The sequence below is a fragment of the Mustela nivalis genome (genome assembly GCF_964662115.1).
Source record: "Mustela nivalis genome assembly, chromosome: 19".
Classification (NCBI taxonomy): domain Eukaryota; kingdom Metazoa; phylum Chordata; class Mammalia; order Carnivora; family Mustelidae; genus Mustela; species Mustela nivalis.
Window position 1 is genome coordinate 7,636,908 of NC_139038.1, and position 16,230 is coordinate 7,653,137.

The 16,230-nt window shown below is 54.5% G+C and overlaps 1 long non-coding RNA gene across 4 annotated transcripts; it reads right to left on the reverse strand.

Moving 5' to 3' along the window:
- Nucleotides 1-4,284: 4,284 nt before the first annotated feature.
- LOC309854773 lies at nucleotides 4,285-9,230 on the reverse strand. Of its 4 annotated transcripts, none has more exons than XR_014306417.1 (4): nucleotides 8,934-9,230; nucleotides 7,512-7,606; nucleotides 5,146-5,364; nucleotides 4,285-4,993 (listed from the first exon to the last, which is right to left on the reverse strand). It is a non-coding gene; the product is annotated as an uncharacterized lncRNA (long non-coding RNA). The 4 variants fall into 4 exon arrangements; XR_014306418.1 differs by lacking the exon at nucleotides 8,934-9,230 and adding an exon at nucleotides 8,554-8,773 and having other exon boundaries at nucleotides 5,146-5,361; XR_014306419.1 differs by lacking the exon at nucleotides 8,934-9,230 and adding an exon at nucleotides 8,554-8,770 and having other exon boundaries at nucleotides 7,512-7,603.
- Between the last annotated feature and the right edge of the window lie 7,000 nt (nucleotides 9,231-16,230).

A 16,230-nucleotide genomic window follows, 5' to 3' on the forward strand; every position in this document is an offset into this window, starting at 1 on the left:
CTCTCTGTCAAATAAATAAATAAAATCTTTAAAACAACAACAACAACACTCCCCTTTAAGAAGGTTCTGACGAGAGACTCCTTCTCTACTCTTAACTCGAGAGTCTCCTCAAGGTGGCATGTTCTAGAGCTGTTCAAGGTGGCATGTTCTAGACCCTCTTCTGCAAAGAGGGATTTCGATGCCGTGTCACACCAAACCAAGCCCTGCTGGGGACGGCAGAAGGTGGGAAGGGGGAACCCCGGAGGAAGGAGTTAGGAGAGCAATTTAAAATATGGTCCAGGAACTGCCCATCCCCCCACACTCCAAGCAAAAGAGGGGAGAAGGAGAGAAGCTTCCCTGACCCACCACCTGAGATTGCCCGACCCCTCCCTCTACTGCCCTCCCGCAAACCCACGCCGTGGAGGTCCCACGTCTGCATCATCTCCCATCCAGGGAAGAGGGAAAGGAAGAGGTCATGCTTGAGGCCCTTAGGTTCTGTCTTCATGGATTAGACCCCGCCAGGTATTGGCGTTCCCTTTGGTCATCTGGGAGGGGTGATCCCAGACCTGGATCCTCGTTTGGGGAAAGTGAGTCTGAGTGCTGGCAGGGGTCATTCGAGGTCATCCTGAGCTTCTGCTGGGCCACGTGCTATGGCGGGGTGGGGGGGGAGGGTAGGTAGGACTGGAGACAGGATGGAGTAGTCCGAGGTCCTTCAAGCGACCAGGCTGCTGAGGGGCAGTGGGATGTCTCCAGTGCAGTGACCCACAGAGTGGCTGGGACCATTGCAGAGGGCAGCTGAGGAGCCCTGCCAGGGAGGAGGGGGCAGGGGAAGGGTAAAGTCCCCATAGGAAGCTACTCTCTGGTACAGCCACTTCAAAGAAACTAGGCAACAGCCCTCCACCCCCACCCTCTGGAAACCCCACCCGCAAGGACCCTCACTTCCCATCTCCCAAACTGGGAGCTGCCTACAGGTGGGGGTCAGCCCAGAGACATGTCCACACTGTGCCCCTGTCACACAGGGAGTAGTGAAGAGTGAGTCTCTGACCTGGCACTTCCAACGGCTGTGATCCATGTTCACACACACACACACACACACACACACCCCTGTTCCGAGCCCCCTTTCCCATCCTGCCTCATCTCGGGGCTGACAGGGTAGACCCTCCCACTCCCAAAAGAAGGTCAAGTCTGAGACACTGCAGCCTGAGCGCACCGCTCCTTTCTCCTGATCCAGGGAGGAGAGAGCAAGGTCAAGCTGCAGGCCAGCGAACTGACCCCAAGCTTCTGACCTGCCCCCTCCCCTCCCCCAGCAACAGGGAAAGAAACAAGGGGGCCAAGATGAGACCCCTTACATGTGAGTCTCCAGGGATAGGGAGGTGAGGCCAGCTTCTGGGGTGGGCAGTTGAGCGTGGGGAATAGGGTTTCATGCAACAGAAGTTGTCTACAGGCTAGGCAGCGTCAAGGAGAATGAAGAAGGGGAAACTGGAGGAAGCTGGGAAAGTAGAAGCAGATGTGCAAGGTTGGGGCGTGCAGAACTGAGTGGAGCTGGGCTCAGCATGGCGGAGCCTACTGGGAGTGAGGGACTGGGCTGGCTGGGAAGGGAAATATCCTGATTGTCAACATAGGGAATAAAAAATGGATGCCAGGGGCACCTGGGTGGCTCAGTGGGTTAAGCCTCTGCCTTCAGCTCAGGTTATGATCTCAGGGTCCCCACATCGGGCTCTCTGCTCAGTGGGGAGCCTGCTTCTCTCTCTCTCTCTCTCTCTCTCTCTCTCTCTCTCTCTGCCTGCCTCTTTGTCTGCTTGTGATCTGTCAAATAAACAAATAAAATCTTTAATTTTAAAAAAAAGTGGATGCCGGCTACTTAGGGCCTAAGAGAGCCCGGGGAGAGGCTGGAGTTACAAGAAAGGAGATGGAGGCCATGAACAGGGCCGATGGGGTTAGAGCCACGAAAGATGCAGCCACAGTCCGGGAAGATGGGACCATGTGTCAGGGGGAATTTTTGCAAAAGGACATGCAGGAAGCTGCTGGCCTTACCTTGGGACACAGATCTCTGCTTAGCAGGGAGTCAGGACCTCAAAACAATGAGCTGGAGGCAGTGTGTTACTCAACGTGACTGGACACTGAGGCGATGTTGGGGGTTCTCAAGGGCGAAGGGTGATTTCAGGGAAACCTCTAGATCAGACAAGGAGGGTGCTGGTGTGAGGCCCTCCCATAGCCCGAGGGCAGCTGGTGCAAGAGAAGGATCAGATTCCCTCCACCCCAGGCTCTGTAGTAGCTCCAGGACCATCTGCCCCATGCCAACCAAACAGGACATGACAGGGGGGGCGGCAGAGGTGCTGTAGGCAGAGAGGAGAGATGGAGGTCACGGGAGCAGAGGTGAGGTAGTGGGGCCTTAGGACAGTACAAAGGGACCAAGTGGTCCCCAGTAGTAACCTCAGCTTGGACAGCTATGCAGAAACTTAAGGAGGGATGCGGTGGAGAGGAAAGGAGGAGGCTGAGGGGACCCAAAGTCTGGGGGCAGAGGTTCCAGCAGGGGTCCAGGCTGGCAGAGAAGGAAACTGGGCCCAGCGCCCGCTGGTGTCCGTCACTGCTGAGCCTGTGGGAGTCTTGGGGAGCAAAGGGACTTTTCTCCCCAGAACTACTGGGACATCGGGCCCAGCCCCCACAGACCTCCATTCTCTCTCATTCAAAGCTGAAGCCAGCCTCCAAAGCCTTCCCCTTCCGGGCCTGTGTCTCCACCCCCACACTGTCCCCACCTCCCCCACGCTGCCCCCATGGGTTGCCCAGGCACAGACTGGCTCTCTCTCAGAACCTGGGGGCTCAAAGGAGAGGAGACATCAGAGCTTAGGAGACCCCTGGTCTCCATCTGGTAGGGCCAGAGGGCCAGGGCCCAGGGCACCTGTCTGCCACTTAGGCTCAGACAAGGGAGTGGGGGCCCGTGTTCCCCAGAGCCCAGGACAGGGTCTGCCACACAGAGAGAAAATAAATGTTTGTCAAATAAGAGTAAAGTACTCTTTTCAGGTTGTAAACACTAGCCCTGATTCCAACAATTTGGAATTTATTTAATTTTTTTTTTTTACATAACCAAAGTTTCTTTGCCGCTCCGTCGCTTGAGAGGTGGGGTCCGGGTCCCTTCCCCTTGAATCAAAGCAGGCTTGTGACTCAGTTGCAGCTTCCTTGTGGAAACTGTGCTGCCGCCAAGCCTCTAGCTGTGAGCTGGAGCGGGAGAGGGCCGGCCTGGGGAGAGCTCTGCTAAGGGTTCCCTGTAGGAACTCGGTGGCCTCCTTTTGTTATGTAAATTAAGGAACTCTCAAGATAGTAACCATCCCTTTCATCCTCTGCCCCCCTGCTGCCAGGGAGCTCAATGCCTCATTTTGGGCTGGGTTGCAGTAACTAACCTTGGCCTAGGTCTCTAACATATTTCTCTTCCTTCTGGACTTCAAATGAATGTTAATACCTACATCACAGGATTGCTGGGGAAACTACAAGGAGAAATTGAACGGCTTTCAGAACCTCCTTTAAGCTAGGCATGCTGCTTAAAGCAAGACCCCGGGAGGTGTCCTGATTCCCATTTTGCAGGTGAGGAAATAGATCTTCCAGCACAGAGGCCAAGCCGTCTGCTCCCTGGCATGCGGCAAGTGAGCATAGGTAAGAGACCATATACTCGTGTTCTTTTCAGAGTTGCAAAAGATAACACACATCTGAAAGCATGAAAATCCACAACTAGTTCCTCCTTTCCATCTGTGGGCTCCTGGACAGCCCGTCCAAACACCCCCTGGCTGGGGCCCTTCTCACCCCGCATTGCAAACATCTGTTCACCCCCCTCTCCGCTGCCACCTAGCAATGTCAGGGACTCTGGGGAATTCCCTTTTGCACCGGGCAGACCCCAAACGGACTCAGTAAGTGTTTGTCAAGTAAGTGAAAAACACACCATCCGTATTCCATTATTACTCATTGAATGGCTCCTTCATTCATGCTGCAAATATCTTTTGAGCAGCTACCCGAAGATTTAGGCACGCGGTACGGCCTGCCTTCTTTTCATTCTACCAATCACTGTGTGTTTGTTGGGAGGTCTTATTCACATTTCTTTTTTTAATTTTTAAAAATGATTTTATTTATTTAAGAGAGAGAGCAAGCCGGTGCCCAAGAGGAAGCAGGGGGAGGGAGAGGGACAGGCAGACTTTGCACCAAGCACGGAGCCGGACAAAGGGCTCAAACTCACAACCCTGAGATCATGACCTGAGCTAAAACCAAAAGTCGGAGGCTTAACTGACTGTGCCACCCAGGCGCCCCTAAGAAATTACATTTCTTTTTTTGTTTTTTTTAAGGTTTTATTTATTTATTTATTTGACAGACAGAGATCACAAGTAGGCAGAGAGGCAGGCGGGGGGGGGGGGGGAGCAGGCTCCCTGCGGGGCAGAGAGCCCAATGTGGGGCTCGATCCCAGGACCCTGGGATCATGACCTGAGCCGAAGGCAGAGGCTTTAATCCATTGAGCCAGCCAGGTGCCCCAGAAATTACATTTCTAATAAACTCCCAGAGTCATCCTGCTGGCCGTGGCCCATACTTTGAGAATGACAGCTGGTAAGTGGTGATGCCCCAGCCCATCCCCAGGGGTCTGTCTGACTACCCAGGTTCTTACCCACAACCCCTAGTGCTTCCCAACCTACAGCTGGGGCAGGGGGGCATGAAAGGGGGCTCTCGGCAAATACCATTTGGGATGCACAACTTGGGGAGAAATGTGGTCGTTCACCTCCAGACTTTGCTGGTATAGGAGGCTGAATAATGACCCCCCAGAGATATGAGGCCCCATCCCTTAAAAGAGGAAGGCAAAACCGGAGACGTGACACAGAGGAGGAGGAGGCAGTGGGACAGAGATCCGGGTGATGTGGCCACTAGAGGCTGGATGAAACAAAAAACACGTTCTCTTCTGGAGCCTTGGGAGGGAGCCCAGCTCTCCTCACACCTTGATTTCAGCTCCGGGGAACTGATCGCAGACTTCTGGCCTCCAGCACTGTGGGAGGATGAATTTCTGGCGTCTGACACCACCAAGTTTGTGGCAACTTCTCCAGCAGCCCCAGAAAACTAACTCAGCTGGGGGAAAGGTCTGGATTGCACCCCAGGCTCCAGCCACCGTGTTCCCCAGGATCTCAGCCACACTCTTACCTTGGCAGCGTCCCCATAGTGGGAAGGATTTGGTCTTGAAGGACCATTTTTGTCCTGAGAGGGGTTCGCCAGGCTCCAGAGAGTTGTCAAAGCAAACAGCTGAAGGCAGAAGAACGAAGAATGGGACGTAGGAGACAGGCAGAGTGCTGGAGGCACTGGGGAGGGGAGCCTGCTGTTGACATGATAGAGGAATGACTGACCGGGGTGCAGGGGGTCCTTCTGTGTGGCAAAAGAGATGGGGGAGCCCTATCAGCTCCATGGGAAGAAGTTAAAGGGGAGGGTCTATGTCTAGCCATGCCCGTCCAGTGGTCTCCAACATCTTAAGATCTGGGGCTGGGGTGGGGGGGTGGTCACGCAGCTGGTGTCTGATCACATCCACAGTATCAGGTAGCCGTGGTGACCAGGTAGCATGCTCAAGAAACCGAGGCCTTGGGGCGCCTGGGTGGCTCAGTGGGTTAAGGCTCTGTCTTTGGCTCAGGTCATGGTCCCAGGGTCCTGGGATCGAGCCCCACATCAGGCTCTCTGCTCGGTAGGGAGCCTGCTTCCTCCTCTCTCTCTCTCTGTGCCTGCCTCTCTGCCTACTTGTGATCTCTCTCTGTCAAATAAATAAATAAATCTTTAAAAAAAAAAAGAAAGGAAGAAAGAAAGAAAAGGAAATCGAGGCCTTAGACACTGAGTTTTAGGAGAGTGAAAGCCTGGGCTGTGCGAGCAGAGCCCTAGGAATCAGCACCGGACCCCCACAAGTTTGTCTCTGCCATGCGCAGCAGTGTCAGTCCCTCAACCTAAGAAAACCCCCAGATTCCCAGTACCTTCCCTATCCACATACTAGGCTGAAGAAAGGCTTGTTGCTCTAGGGCCAGCGGGCTGAGCGGAGAGCCGGAGTTGAGTTGGTGCTGGGCTGGGGGCATGGACGGGCTGCGAGGAAGAACTGGGTAGCCCCGCAAGAAGTGAACTTGGCAGAGAAAGAGGCCTTCCACACCTTCCACACCATGTGGGGCAGCTGAAGAAGTGTGTGTGTGCACAGATACCACATTTGCAGCCCCAGGTCCAAAGTCTGCTCTTGGGGACAGAGAGAGGAGTAGGAGGGACTCACATCCCACACAGGACTGGGCCTGGGGCCAGAAGCCAAAGGACCGGCCTCCCAACCCGAGTCCCCTCCAGCAACACCATCTGTCTCCTTTTGGGCCTCAGTCTTCTCATTTTTAAAGCGGGGGGGCGGCTATATAAATTGATCTCTGAGCAGCCTATGTTCCAGACAGGACATCCCCTCCCCCAAACCACACACACACACTCACAAAGTTCAATCTTTTGCCTCCACCCAAGGCCTGGTCTCCTCCTCTTGGCATCTCCTGCAACCAGCCCCTTCCTCTGTCCTGCCTAGGACCCTCCCTTCTCCCCAGGATTCCAGCATCTCCCTGCCCCACTGGCCAAGGCAGCCTCTCCATCCAGCCCCCCAAGCCTCACTCCCAGCCTTGAGCAGCAGCACAGGACGTCTGTACAGATGTGCCCACAACAGCCAGGCCCACCAGGCACCGCGGGAAGCAGCATGTACTCTGATGCAACTTGAAAGAGTTGAGCCTGAGGTCCTGGCTGCTCCTTGGCAATAGAGAAAATCCTAGAAGCACAAAGTGGATGCAGGGATTGCCGGAGGCATGGAACAGGTTCTGTGCTTTGGGAGCCATCCAGTGAGCAAGGAACTGAGGTAAGACAAGGTACAGGCTCAAAGGGAGGAAGAGAGGAAGCCAGCTTTCCAAGAGAGCCCCACCACAGCCCGAAGCTAAGCCGGCACACGGGGCACGGAGACCAGAGTCCCCTAATCCCACCAAACTCTCTCTTCCTTCCCCACCCTCCGGCCAGGGGTCCCAGTCTAGGGTGTCCCCCCGCACCCAACGCAGCCTCCGTACTCCTCCCTTCCTCCACTTCCAGGAGACTGGCCCTCCATAGCCTTTGCTCCTCTTTTCCAGACCCCAGGCCAGCTTCTATCACTCCACTCCCAGCATCACCTCTGCCCCACTTGGTGCTGGAACCATCCATACAATGAGCTCGGTGGTCCTGAGACCATGTCCCCCCTCTCAGATCTCCTCCATGTCCACCCTCAAATCTGCGGGGTGCCCAGTGTGGCTCTGGGAAGGGGAGGATTCCTCCCTGTAGCCCGTATAGTATCAGCTTAGAGGCTCAACAGGCCTGGCTCATGGGTCTCATTCCCCTGGCCTGGGCCCCACCCCCCAGGAATCCCACCAGGAAAATCTCATCTTGCTCACAAGACGCTCTCGCCTCTAAGGGGTAGTTACGGCCTGGCAGATGAGGTGACCCCCCCCCCCCAACACACACAGATCCCACTGAGGAGTAGTGCCATGCCCTGTCACCTGACATTAGATCCCTTGGGCCGGGCTCTATGAAGACCTCCTTGCTCCTGCAGAAAGCCCAGTGCGATGTGGAATCTGGATGCCAGATGTACCTGCTGGGAAGAGGAGGAACAAACTTGGAGAGGCGGCCACAGGAACACTAGGGCAGCCCAGAAGACAACTTTGGGCAAATCATAAAAATGTGCCCCCTCGGTAAATCCCTTCATTGACATGCAATGGAAAATTGCCCTAATGTTTCGAGAGATCTACCTTGATTATAGAGTTGCGCAGTGCACCACCTACACAACAGTAACACGTGGCCCTGAAGGATAGAGTGGGGCTGAGAGAGAGAGAGAGAGAGAGAGTAACATGGGCTCCAGCCCGGCAGACCTGTATCCTATCCTGTATCACTAGCTCTCAGAGGAGTTACTAAACCCCCCCCCCTAAAGCGCAATTTATTGATTTGGGAAAGGGCGGTGATGGCTTTAAAACCTAAGGGATGGTCTGCCTTCAGGACTAAACGAGATGATGGATACGCACACAGCCCTGCTAGGCCTGAAGTAAGGGGCCCGTGGTGGTGGACATGGCAACAAGACAGGAGCTGCTGACACTCGGGAGGAAAAGGGGACAGGGGCCGGCTGTCCCCGGACAGGGTAGCTGGGGGGCGGGGCGGGGTAGTCGTTTTTACTAGAAATGAACTGTCCCATGGAACCCGTATGCCACGACCCACGTCGCCACGGCGGGCGGACCCTGCAGACACCAGGCAGAGGCTCCTCCGTGGGCTAACGCCGTCGGGGCCGCAAGGAGGAGGGGCGGGCTCACACAGCGTCCCCTCCCTATGCGCGGACACGGCCACCTCCGCCGCCGCCGCCCCCGCCAAGGTCGCTGCCAGCTCCAATCCCGGGGCCCAAGGAGGCGCGGCGAGAGGGCGGTGGCGGGGCCCGGGCGGAACCCGCGTCCGCGCTCCGCAGCGCCACCTGGAGCCCAGGAGCGTGAAGTGACGGGTCGCGCAGGTCCCCCAGCTAGGCGGCCGCCCTGCTGTCGTCCCCAACTCCCTCCTCACCCCAGATCGTGGTGCCTTCGGGCCGGGTCTCTCCCCACCTGCAGCCGCCGGACCGAGGGAGGAGGCCGGAGAGACCCCAGGGCGGCCAGGGCCCCCGGGCTTTGGGACTGACGTCACGGCGTTGGGCGGGTGGCCAGGTCTGGCACGCACTGCCCTCATTGTGTGCCCGTCCTCCCCCTTACTCAGTGACTTCAGGGTAAAGTGCAAATTCCTTCAGTTTCCAGCTTTATATACCCTCTCACCTCAAGGGGGTCCTCAGCCACCCCCACCTTCAACTACCCGAAATCCTTCCATGACGTTCTCCCAAGGCGGCCTCTGGGGCACACGCCTCCTCCCTCTTCAAATTCATCTCAGGTTAAAATATAGTTCCCAGGTCTCACCTCAATCCCTGGCTTTGAGCCCAGGAATCTGTATTTTTAACAAGCTCCCAGGTGATTTTGATGTGTCCTAGACTTCAGAATCTGATGGTCTGCACGTGATTCTCCAACTTCATCTGTCGGGTTGAAACAGATATCTGGGCCCTGCCCTCGGAGCTTCCGATTCAGTGGGGCTGGGATAGGGTCTGAGAGTCCGCATTTCTGCCAGCTTCCGGGGTGCTGCTGGCCTGGGACCACACCCTGAGAACCACTTCTCTAATATATTTAGAAGCCCTGTTCACCTGTTGCCATTCACTAGGTACCACGCCCTGTGCCGGGCAATTCACATTCCTACAGCCACGTGAAATAAATATTTACCGTAATTTCTGGATAAGGAAAGTGAGGTTCAGACAGGTTCACTCACTTGTTCAAGGTCACACAGCCAGGAAGGGCAGGATTGGAACCCAGGTCTTTCTGAGTTGGCTCCGCCTCCTGCGCACTGCTAATTATCTGGGGGGGGGGGGCTTGGTCTGTCTCTAGAAGTCAACCTGGCACTCCTTGCAGCCTGAGAAGGTACAGGATAGGGCCTTGAAGTCCCCCTCCCACACTGCCCTGGGTTCAGGGGACTGAGTTTGCTGGGCGCCAGGTTCTCTGCCCAGACAGCTCATGAAGTAGGCACAGAGAAGCCAACTTGGGGTGTGTGCTGACCCCTCCTCCTTTGCTCGCATTCCCATTGGGAATGGAAGACCCTCTGACTTCCCCCTGCTTGGCCCCAGTTTCCTGGACATTCACCAGGGAACAGGAGGAGGGGGCACAGAGAAATGGAGGCAGGGCTGCTGGGTCCCGAGAGGGGAAAGTGCCAAACAGGTGCCCAGGTCTTGGAGCTGTTGCCGCAACAGGTCCTGAGTAGCAAGCACCCTGTTATCAGAGGCTGTGGATGGGCTGGAGAGACGAGCAGGTAGAGGACAGTGTGTGTGTCGAGGGAAAGAATGAGTCTGGGTGGGCTGTTAGGGATGAGGAGGGCTCTCCCCGGGGACTTCCTACTCCTGTCTATTTCACACCACGCCCTTCTGGACAGCCCTATTCTCCCCTGCCTCTCCCTTGCAGCCCACTTTGTGCTTCGTCCTGCTCTCCTGCGGGTCTTAAAGATCTTCTTGGGAAGGGGAGCCCAGTCAGGGACACCAAAGGGAGTGAGTCTGAACCCCGAAGCCCATGCTGAACTCATCGAGCAGACAGACCAGGCCCAAGCAGTGCAATCCCAATGAGTCAGCCTTCCCGACCCCAAACATCCACTGTGCCCCTCTGCATTCCAGGCTCTGTGCTGAAGTAAGCCCTGGGACACAGCCCAGGGGACCCGGGGGAGGGGGCAGGGACTCCGGAAGGCCTGTCCGAGGTAGCTGGAGAAGCAGCAGCTGAGAGAAAGCCAGGCGAAGAATGTGGGGGAACAACTTTCAAAACTGAAGAATCAGCGGGGCGCCTGGGTGGCTCAGTGGGTTGAGCTGCTGCCTTCGGCTCAGGTCATGATCTCAGGGTCCTGGGATCGAGCCCCGCATCGGGCTCTCTGCTCGGCGGAGAGCCTGCTTCCTCCTCTCTCTCTTCCTGCCTCTCTGCCTGCTTGTCATCTCTCTCTGTCGAATAAATAAATAAAATCTTTAAAAAAAAAAAAAAACTGAAGAATCAGCATTTGCAAAGGCCCAGGGTAGGAAGAGGAAATAAATGGAAACCAGCCAAGCGCTGTGCAAATGACAGCACAGGCAAACCTGGAGCGATTAGGTCAGGCCCGTGGGCAGGGACCCCAGCCAGGAGCTGAGGTAAGAAGCTTGGATTTCATCCTAATTGCTCCAAGACACCCTAGAAAGGTCTTACATGGAGAGATGCCATGCTCCGAGTTACACCACAAAGATCTCTCTGATCCCATAAGAAATTTCAAAACTCGGGACACCTGGGTAGATCAGTTAGTGAAGCGGCTCAGGTCATGATCTCCGGGTCCTGGGATCGAGTCCCACATCGGGCTCCCTGCTCAGCAGGCAGCTTGCTTCTCGCTCTGTCTACCGCTCCCCCTGCTTGTGGGCTCTCTCTCTTTCTGACAAACAAATACATTTTTTAAAAACTCTATCTGTATGGAAAAAAGACAAGAATTAATAAGTGTTGGCGAGGATGTGGAGAAAGGAGAACCCTTGTGCGCTGTTGGTGGCAATGCAAATTGGTGCGGCCACTGTGGAAAATGGGTGTGGAGGCTTCTCGAAAAATTAAAAATAGAACCACCATACCATCCAGCAAGTCCACTACTGGGGATGTATCGGACGGGGAAACAAAAACACTAACTCAGGGGGCACCTGGGTTGCTCAGTGGGTTAAGCCACTGCCTTCGGCTCAGGTCATGATCTCCGGGTCCTGGGATCGAGTCCCGCGTCGGGCTCTCTGCTCAGCAGGGAGCCTGCTTCCCTCTCTCTCTCTCTCTGCCTGCCTCTCTGCCTACTTGTGATCTCTCTCTGTCAAATAAATAAATAAAATCTTAAAAAAAAAACACTAACTCAAAAAGATAGCTGCCCCTCCATGTTCACTGCAGCGTTTTTTTATAAGCTCATTGGTGAATGAATGAAGAAACTGTGTGTGTAGAATATTATTCAGCCACAGAAAAAAGGAAATCCTGCTATTTGTGACCACATGGATGGAACTTGAGGGCATCATGTTAAGTGAAATAAGCCAAAAGGGGTGCCTGGGCGGCTCAGTGGGTTAAGTGTCTGCCTTTGGCTCAGGTCCTGATCTCAGGGTCCTGGGATCGAGCCCCTGCATTGGGCTCTCTGCTCAGTAGGAACCCTGCTTCCCCCCCTTCTCTGATTCCCTCTCTGCCGGCTTGTGATCACTATCAAATAAATAAATAAATAAATAACATCTTAAAAAAAAAAAAGGTCAGAGAAAGACAATTACCAGAAGAGCTCACCTCAATAATGAATGACTTTTTAAAAATACAGTGTATATATACCCAAATATTTTTTGTAAAGAATTCACTTCTACATGAGAAAACCGGATATTATTTCTGATGATTGCATGCGAATCCACATTGTTCCAGAATAAAACGTTAGAAGAAAAAAAAAAAGAGGACTGTTAAAACATCTGCAACTTGCAGGGTGCCTGGGTGGCTCAGTGGTTTAAAGCCTCTGCCTTCTGCTCAGGTCATGATCCCAGGGTCCTGGGATTGAGCCCCACATCGGGCCCTCTGCCCCGCAGGGAGTCTGCTTCCCCCTCTCTATCTGCCTACATGTGATCTCTCTGTCAAATAAATAAATAAAATCTTTTAATAAATAAATAAATAAAATCTTAAAAAAAAAAATCTGCAACTCGTATTCCAGAAAGGGTTAACCCTCTTGCTATATAAAGAGCTTCTAGATATTGCTAAGAAATAATAATAAAAATAAGCATGTCTACAGCACCCAATCCATGGCAAGTCCTGTTCTTTTCTGTGCATTAATGCATTCAATCCTCCCAACATCCCCGCATTACCTCCATTTTGCAACTAAGGTAACTGAGGCCCAGAGGGGTTAAGCAATTTGCCCAAGGCCATAGAGCTAGTAAGTGGTAGAGCCAGGACTCAAAAACCTGGTAGTCTGGCTCCGGAGGGCAGATCTTACGCTCTGTATTGAACTCTGCGGGCCTCTAGAAAAGACCTGTAATCCAGTTGAAAAACTGGCAGAGCATATAAACAATAAAGGAAAAACAGCTGGGTCTTAAACTCGGAGGTGGAGAGAGAAAGCCAGCGAGCGAAGGGTGCTATGCAGCCCTGCATCCTGGGGACCAAGGATTCTCAGGGCCTCCTCCGCCCCAGCCTGAGCCAGCTGCTGCCACACCTCAGCTGTGCACTCCTCCTTCAGCACAAAACACCAAGCCTGTCTTGCAAAACCTGCCTGTCTACGGCCACTCACCCCCAGGAGGCACTGAGGGAAAGGGAAACGGGCAGAAGGCCATGCCTCAGCGATCACAGGGACACAGACCCGAGCAGCCCCCAGGGAGGTGGGAAGACAGGTTCGGGGTGGGTGGGCTCAGCTTTCGAAACAAAGAGGACGAAGAAGGGAAGAGGCAATCTCTACCTTTGGTCCATTTCCCCCTTGGAGATCTTTTTTTTTTTTTTTTTAAAGATTTTATTAATTTATTTGACAGAGAGAGATCACAAGTAGGCAGAGAGGCAGGCAGAGAGACAGAAGGAAGCAGCAGAGAGCCCGATGTGAGGCTCCATCCCAGGACCCCGAGATCATGACTCAAGCCAAAGGCAGAGGCTTAACCCACTGAGCCACCCAGGTGCCCCCCACCTTGGAGATCTTAATAGGCTGTCTGCCCAGTACCCCCAGAATGACCCAAGGAGCAGACAGGCAGCTCCGACAAAGGGGAAGACAGCATTACCAGCCCTGCAACGTACACAGTCTTTTGGTCTTGCCACTCCTGAGGGGGAACACGGGAACAAGTCAAAATATAGCCACAGACAGCCACAGGACATACAGGAGTGTGTCTGTGCACACACAGCCATGTGCACACCCTGTCTGGGCGGCCGAGAATAACCGAGGTCAAAGCCTCCATGCCTGGGGCCAGCCCCCCTGTGGGGCTCAGGAGGGGCTGACTTCCCCCACCCCAGCGCTCAGATACCAGAGCAGATGGGGCCAAAGTGGAGGGAGCAACATGGGTCAAGAGAAGACCCGGTGTCCAGGGCTGAGACTTTGTTTCTGGGCTCAAAGGCTTAAACCAAGAATGTTTACCTAGTTCCACTCTCTTCGCAGCAGCTCTGGGCTGTCAGGAAGCAGAGTTGAGGGGAGCTGAAGGCACATTTGCTTTCTTTTATTTTCCTTTTTTTTTTTTTAAAGATTTTATTTATTTATTTGACAGAGATCACAAGTAGGCAGAGAGAGAGAGAGAGAGGAGGAAACAGGCTCCCTGCTGAGCAGAGAGCCCGATGCGGGACTCGATCCCAGGACCCTGAGATCATGACCTGAGCCAAAGGCAGCGGCTTAACCCACTGAGCCACCCAGGCGCCCCCACATTTGCTTTCTTTTACTCAGTACTGTTTTAGGCCACCGGGACAGCAGCTGTACACCGCAAATCGTAACCATTACCATCATCATAGCAGCTAACATTTCTGACTCCTTGTCTTGTGTTAAGCATCATCCTCAAGACAGCCCTGAGAGACAGGCACTACTTCCCACTTTCCCCATTTTACAGATGAGAAAACCAAGGCCCAGAGAGGTTAGCCGATTTACCGAAGGCTACACAACCAGAAAGCGTCCGTTCAAATCGCTTCCCGTGCTCTTCACTACGACACGGCACGGCTGCCTCCCAAGCATACTGGCCAACACGTAGATAACATTTCCGATCCTGTGAAGTACTAACCGAAGATAAAGCACGGCGAGAGACACAGGATGGCCAAGACAGCGGGTCACTCCTGATCTCTAAGTCAGGTCATCAGGGAAAGGGTTTGGGAAGACGTGGTGACATCTGTACACAATCCACACCGGCAAGAAGCTCAGGTGTCGGGATCTGAGAGAAGGGCCTTTTAGACAAAGGGGACAGTATTGGGGTTTTTTCCCAAGAGGGATGGAGAACTATGGGAAGGTTTCAGCAGGGGTGTGACAGGGGTAAGCATCCTTCCCTGCACACATCACTACCCCGGGAGATCCCTTAGGCTTCCCTCCCAGTTGGAAAGTTCCTCCCCAGGGCCCACCACAGGCCTTCCCCAGGGTTCTGGGCTGGATTACTAGGAAGGCGAGGCAGGAGGCCACCCGCGATCACTGAGACATCTAGGAAAAGCAAGTTCTGCAGACTTCTCTTCCATCCTGGCCCCTTCTCTCCCGAAAGTCTCCATTCCCCTGCTTGGCCAAGCCCGGACAGAACTCCATCATGTCTGGGGAGGGAGAGAGGGGTGGGAGGTGCTAACAGCTCCCTTGGCTGCTGGCTGAACTCACCTTCTTCCTTTCTTCCCCTCCCACTCCCAAGATGCTGAAGAAGCCAAAGTAAAATGAAGGCAGTATTCCTTCCCACAAGCCCACAGCCTCAAGCCTGGGTTGGCTCCTGGGCCTGTAGCTACTTGCAAGGCTCCTTCCCCGTGACCCTCCGGGCCACCCTTCACCCTGCCCCACCATCCTCTCACTGAAACCTTCAGGTAGAGGAGCCTGTCTCTAAGGATTTGGAGGGGCTGATCTTGAATTTCACACAGCGAAGCACCTTCCAGCCTCTGGGCACCCGGGGGCACACAGACGCTGCACCAACGCCATTGGGCCCCAGGATGGTTCCCTGCACACAGGGAGAGGGGAGGAATAATTGGTTGACTGAAAGCCCCAGAGATGAGCCACTGTGTATCAGCCCGTTTTGAGGCCCCGCGTGAACACGGGCTTTGACTTCATGCTAAACCAAGACACATTCCCAGAGAGGCCATTTCATGTACTGAAGACCTACACTGTGAGGTGTGTGTGTGTGTGTGTGTGTGTGTGTGTGTATACGTGTAACATGTATGTTGCAGTCCGGAGTAAGCTAGACTCATCAGTTACATCAGTGAAAGCCGCATGACTTATTAAACACCACCTTTCTGTCCCTTGGTTTTCTCCTCCCCAAAAATGAAAGCTATTGTGAGAATTACTTAAAACGAGACCTAAAAGGAATCACAGTAGGAGCTCAGTAAGTGGTGGCTGGTACTCCTGTGGCTGGCAAGGTTGAGGTGCGGTAGGTTCAGGGTAGCAGAGCTCCAGGGCTGGGCAGCCTGGTGCGGTTTCCAGACTTTGGGGAAAGGCAAACCCCAATTCCCAGCAAAGGGGCAGTGGAGGGTGGGGAGGGGTCCTGGGGAGAGGAGAGCACTTGCTGACTTTTCTAGGGAATTGGGTGCTCCTCACTACCTCAGCTTTGCTCACGCCTCCCACCTGCCTGCTATTCACACCAGCTCCGCCAGCAAGACCCAGCAGCACAGCCAGCTGCAACGTCCCTCCTCCTCCCCCTCTCCCCCTTCTCCGGGGCCTCTGCCGGCATCCCTTCCACCTTCCCTTCCGCACCCCCCAAGCTCCCAGAACACCCTAATTTGGCAATCTTTGTGAAATATCCCTGCTTTTCCTTGGGGAGCCACCTCTGCGTCTTCGTGTGGCCGTGCAAGAGGGCAGACTAAGGATCCGTGAGGGGACCTGCGGCTCCACGACCTCTCCTGTGTTGCCTCCGGCTCCCCAGTCTCCTCCAAAAGGCCACGGCCTCCTGCCGAGCACCTCCCCTCCTCCTCCCCAATCCCCGGGAACCAGGCTGACACCCTCACCGGCTGCAGGACGCTAGGCCCTCCGGCGCAGACGCGCTGCCGCTGC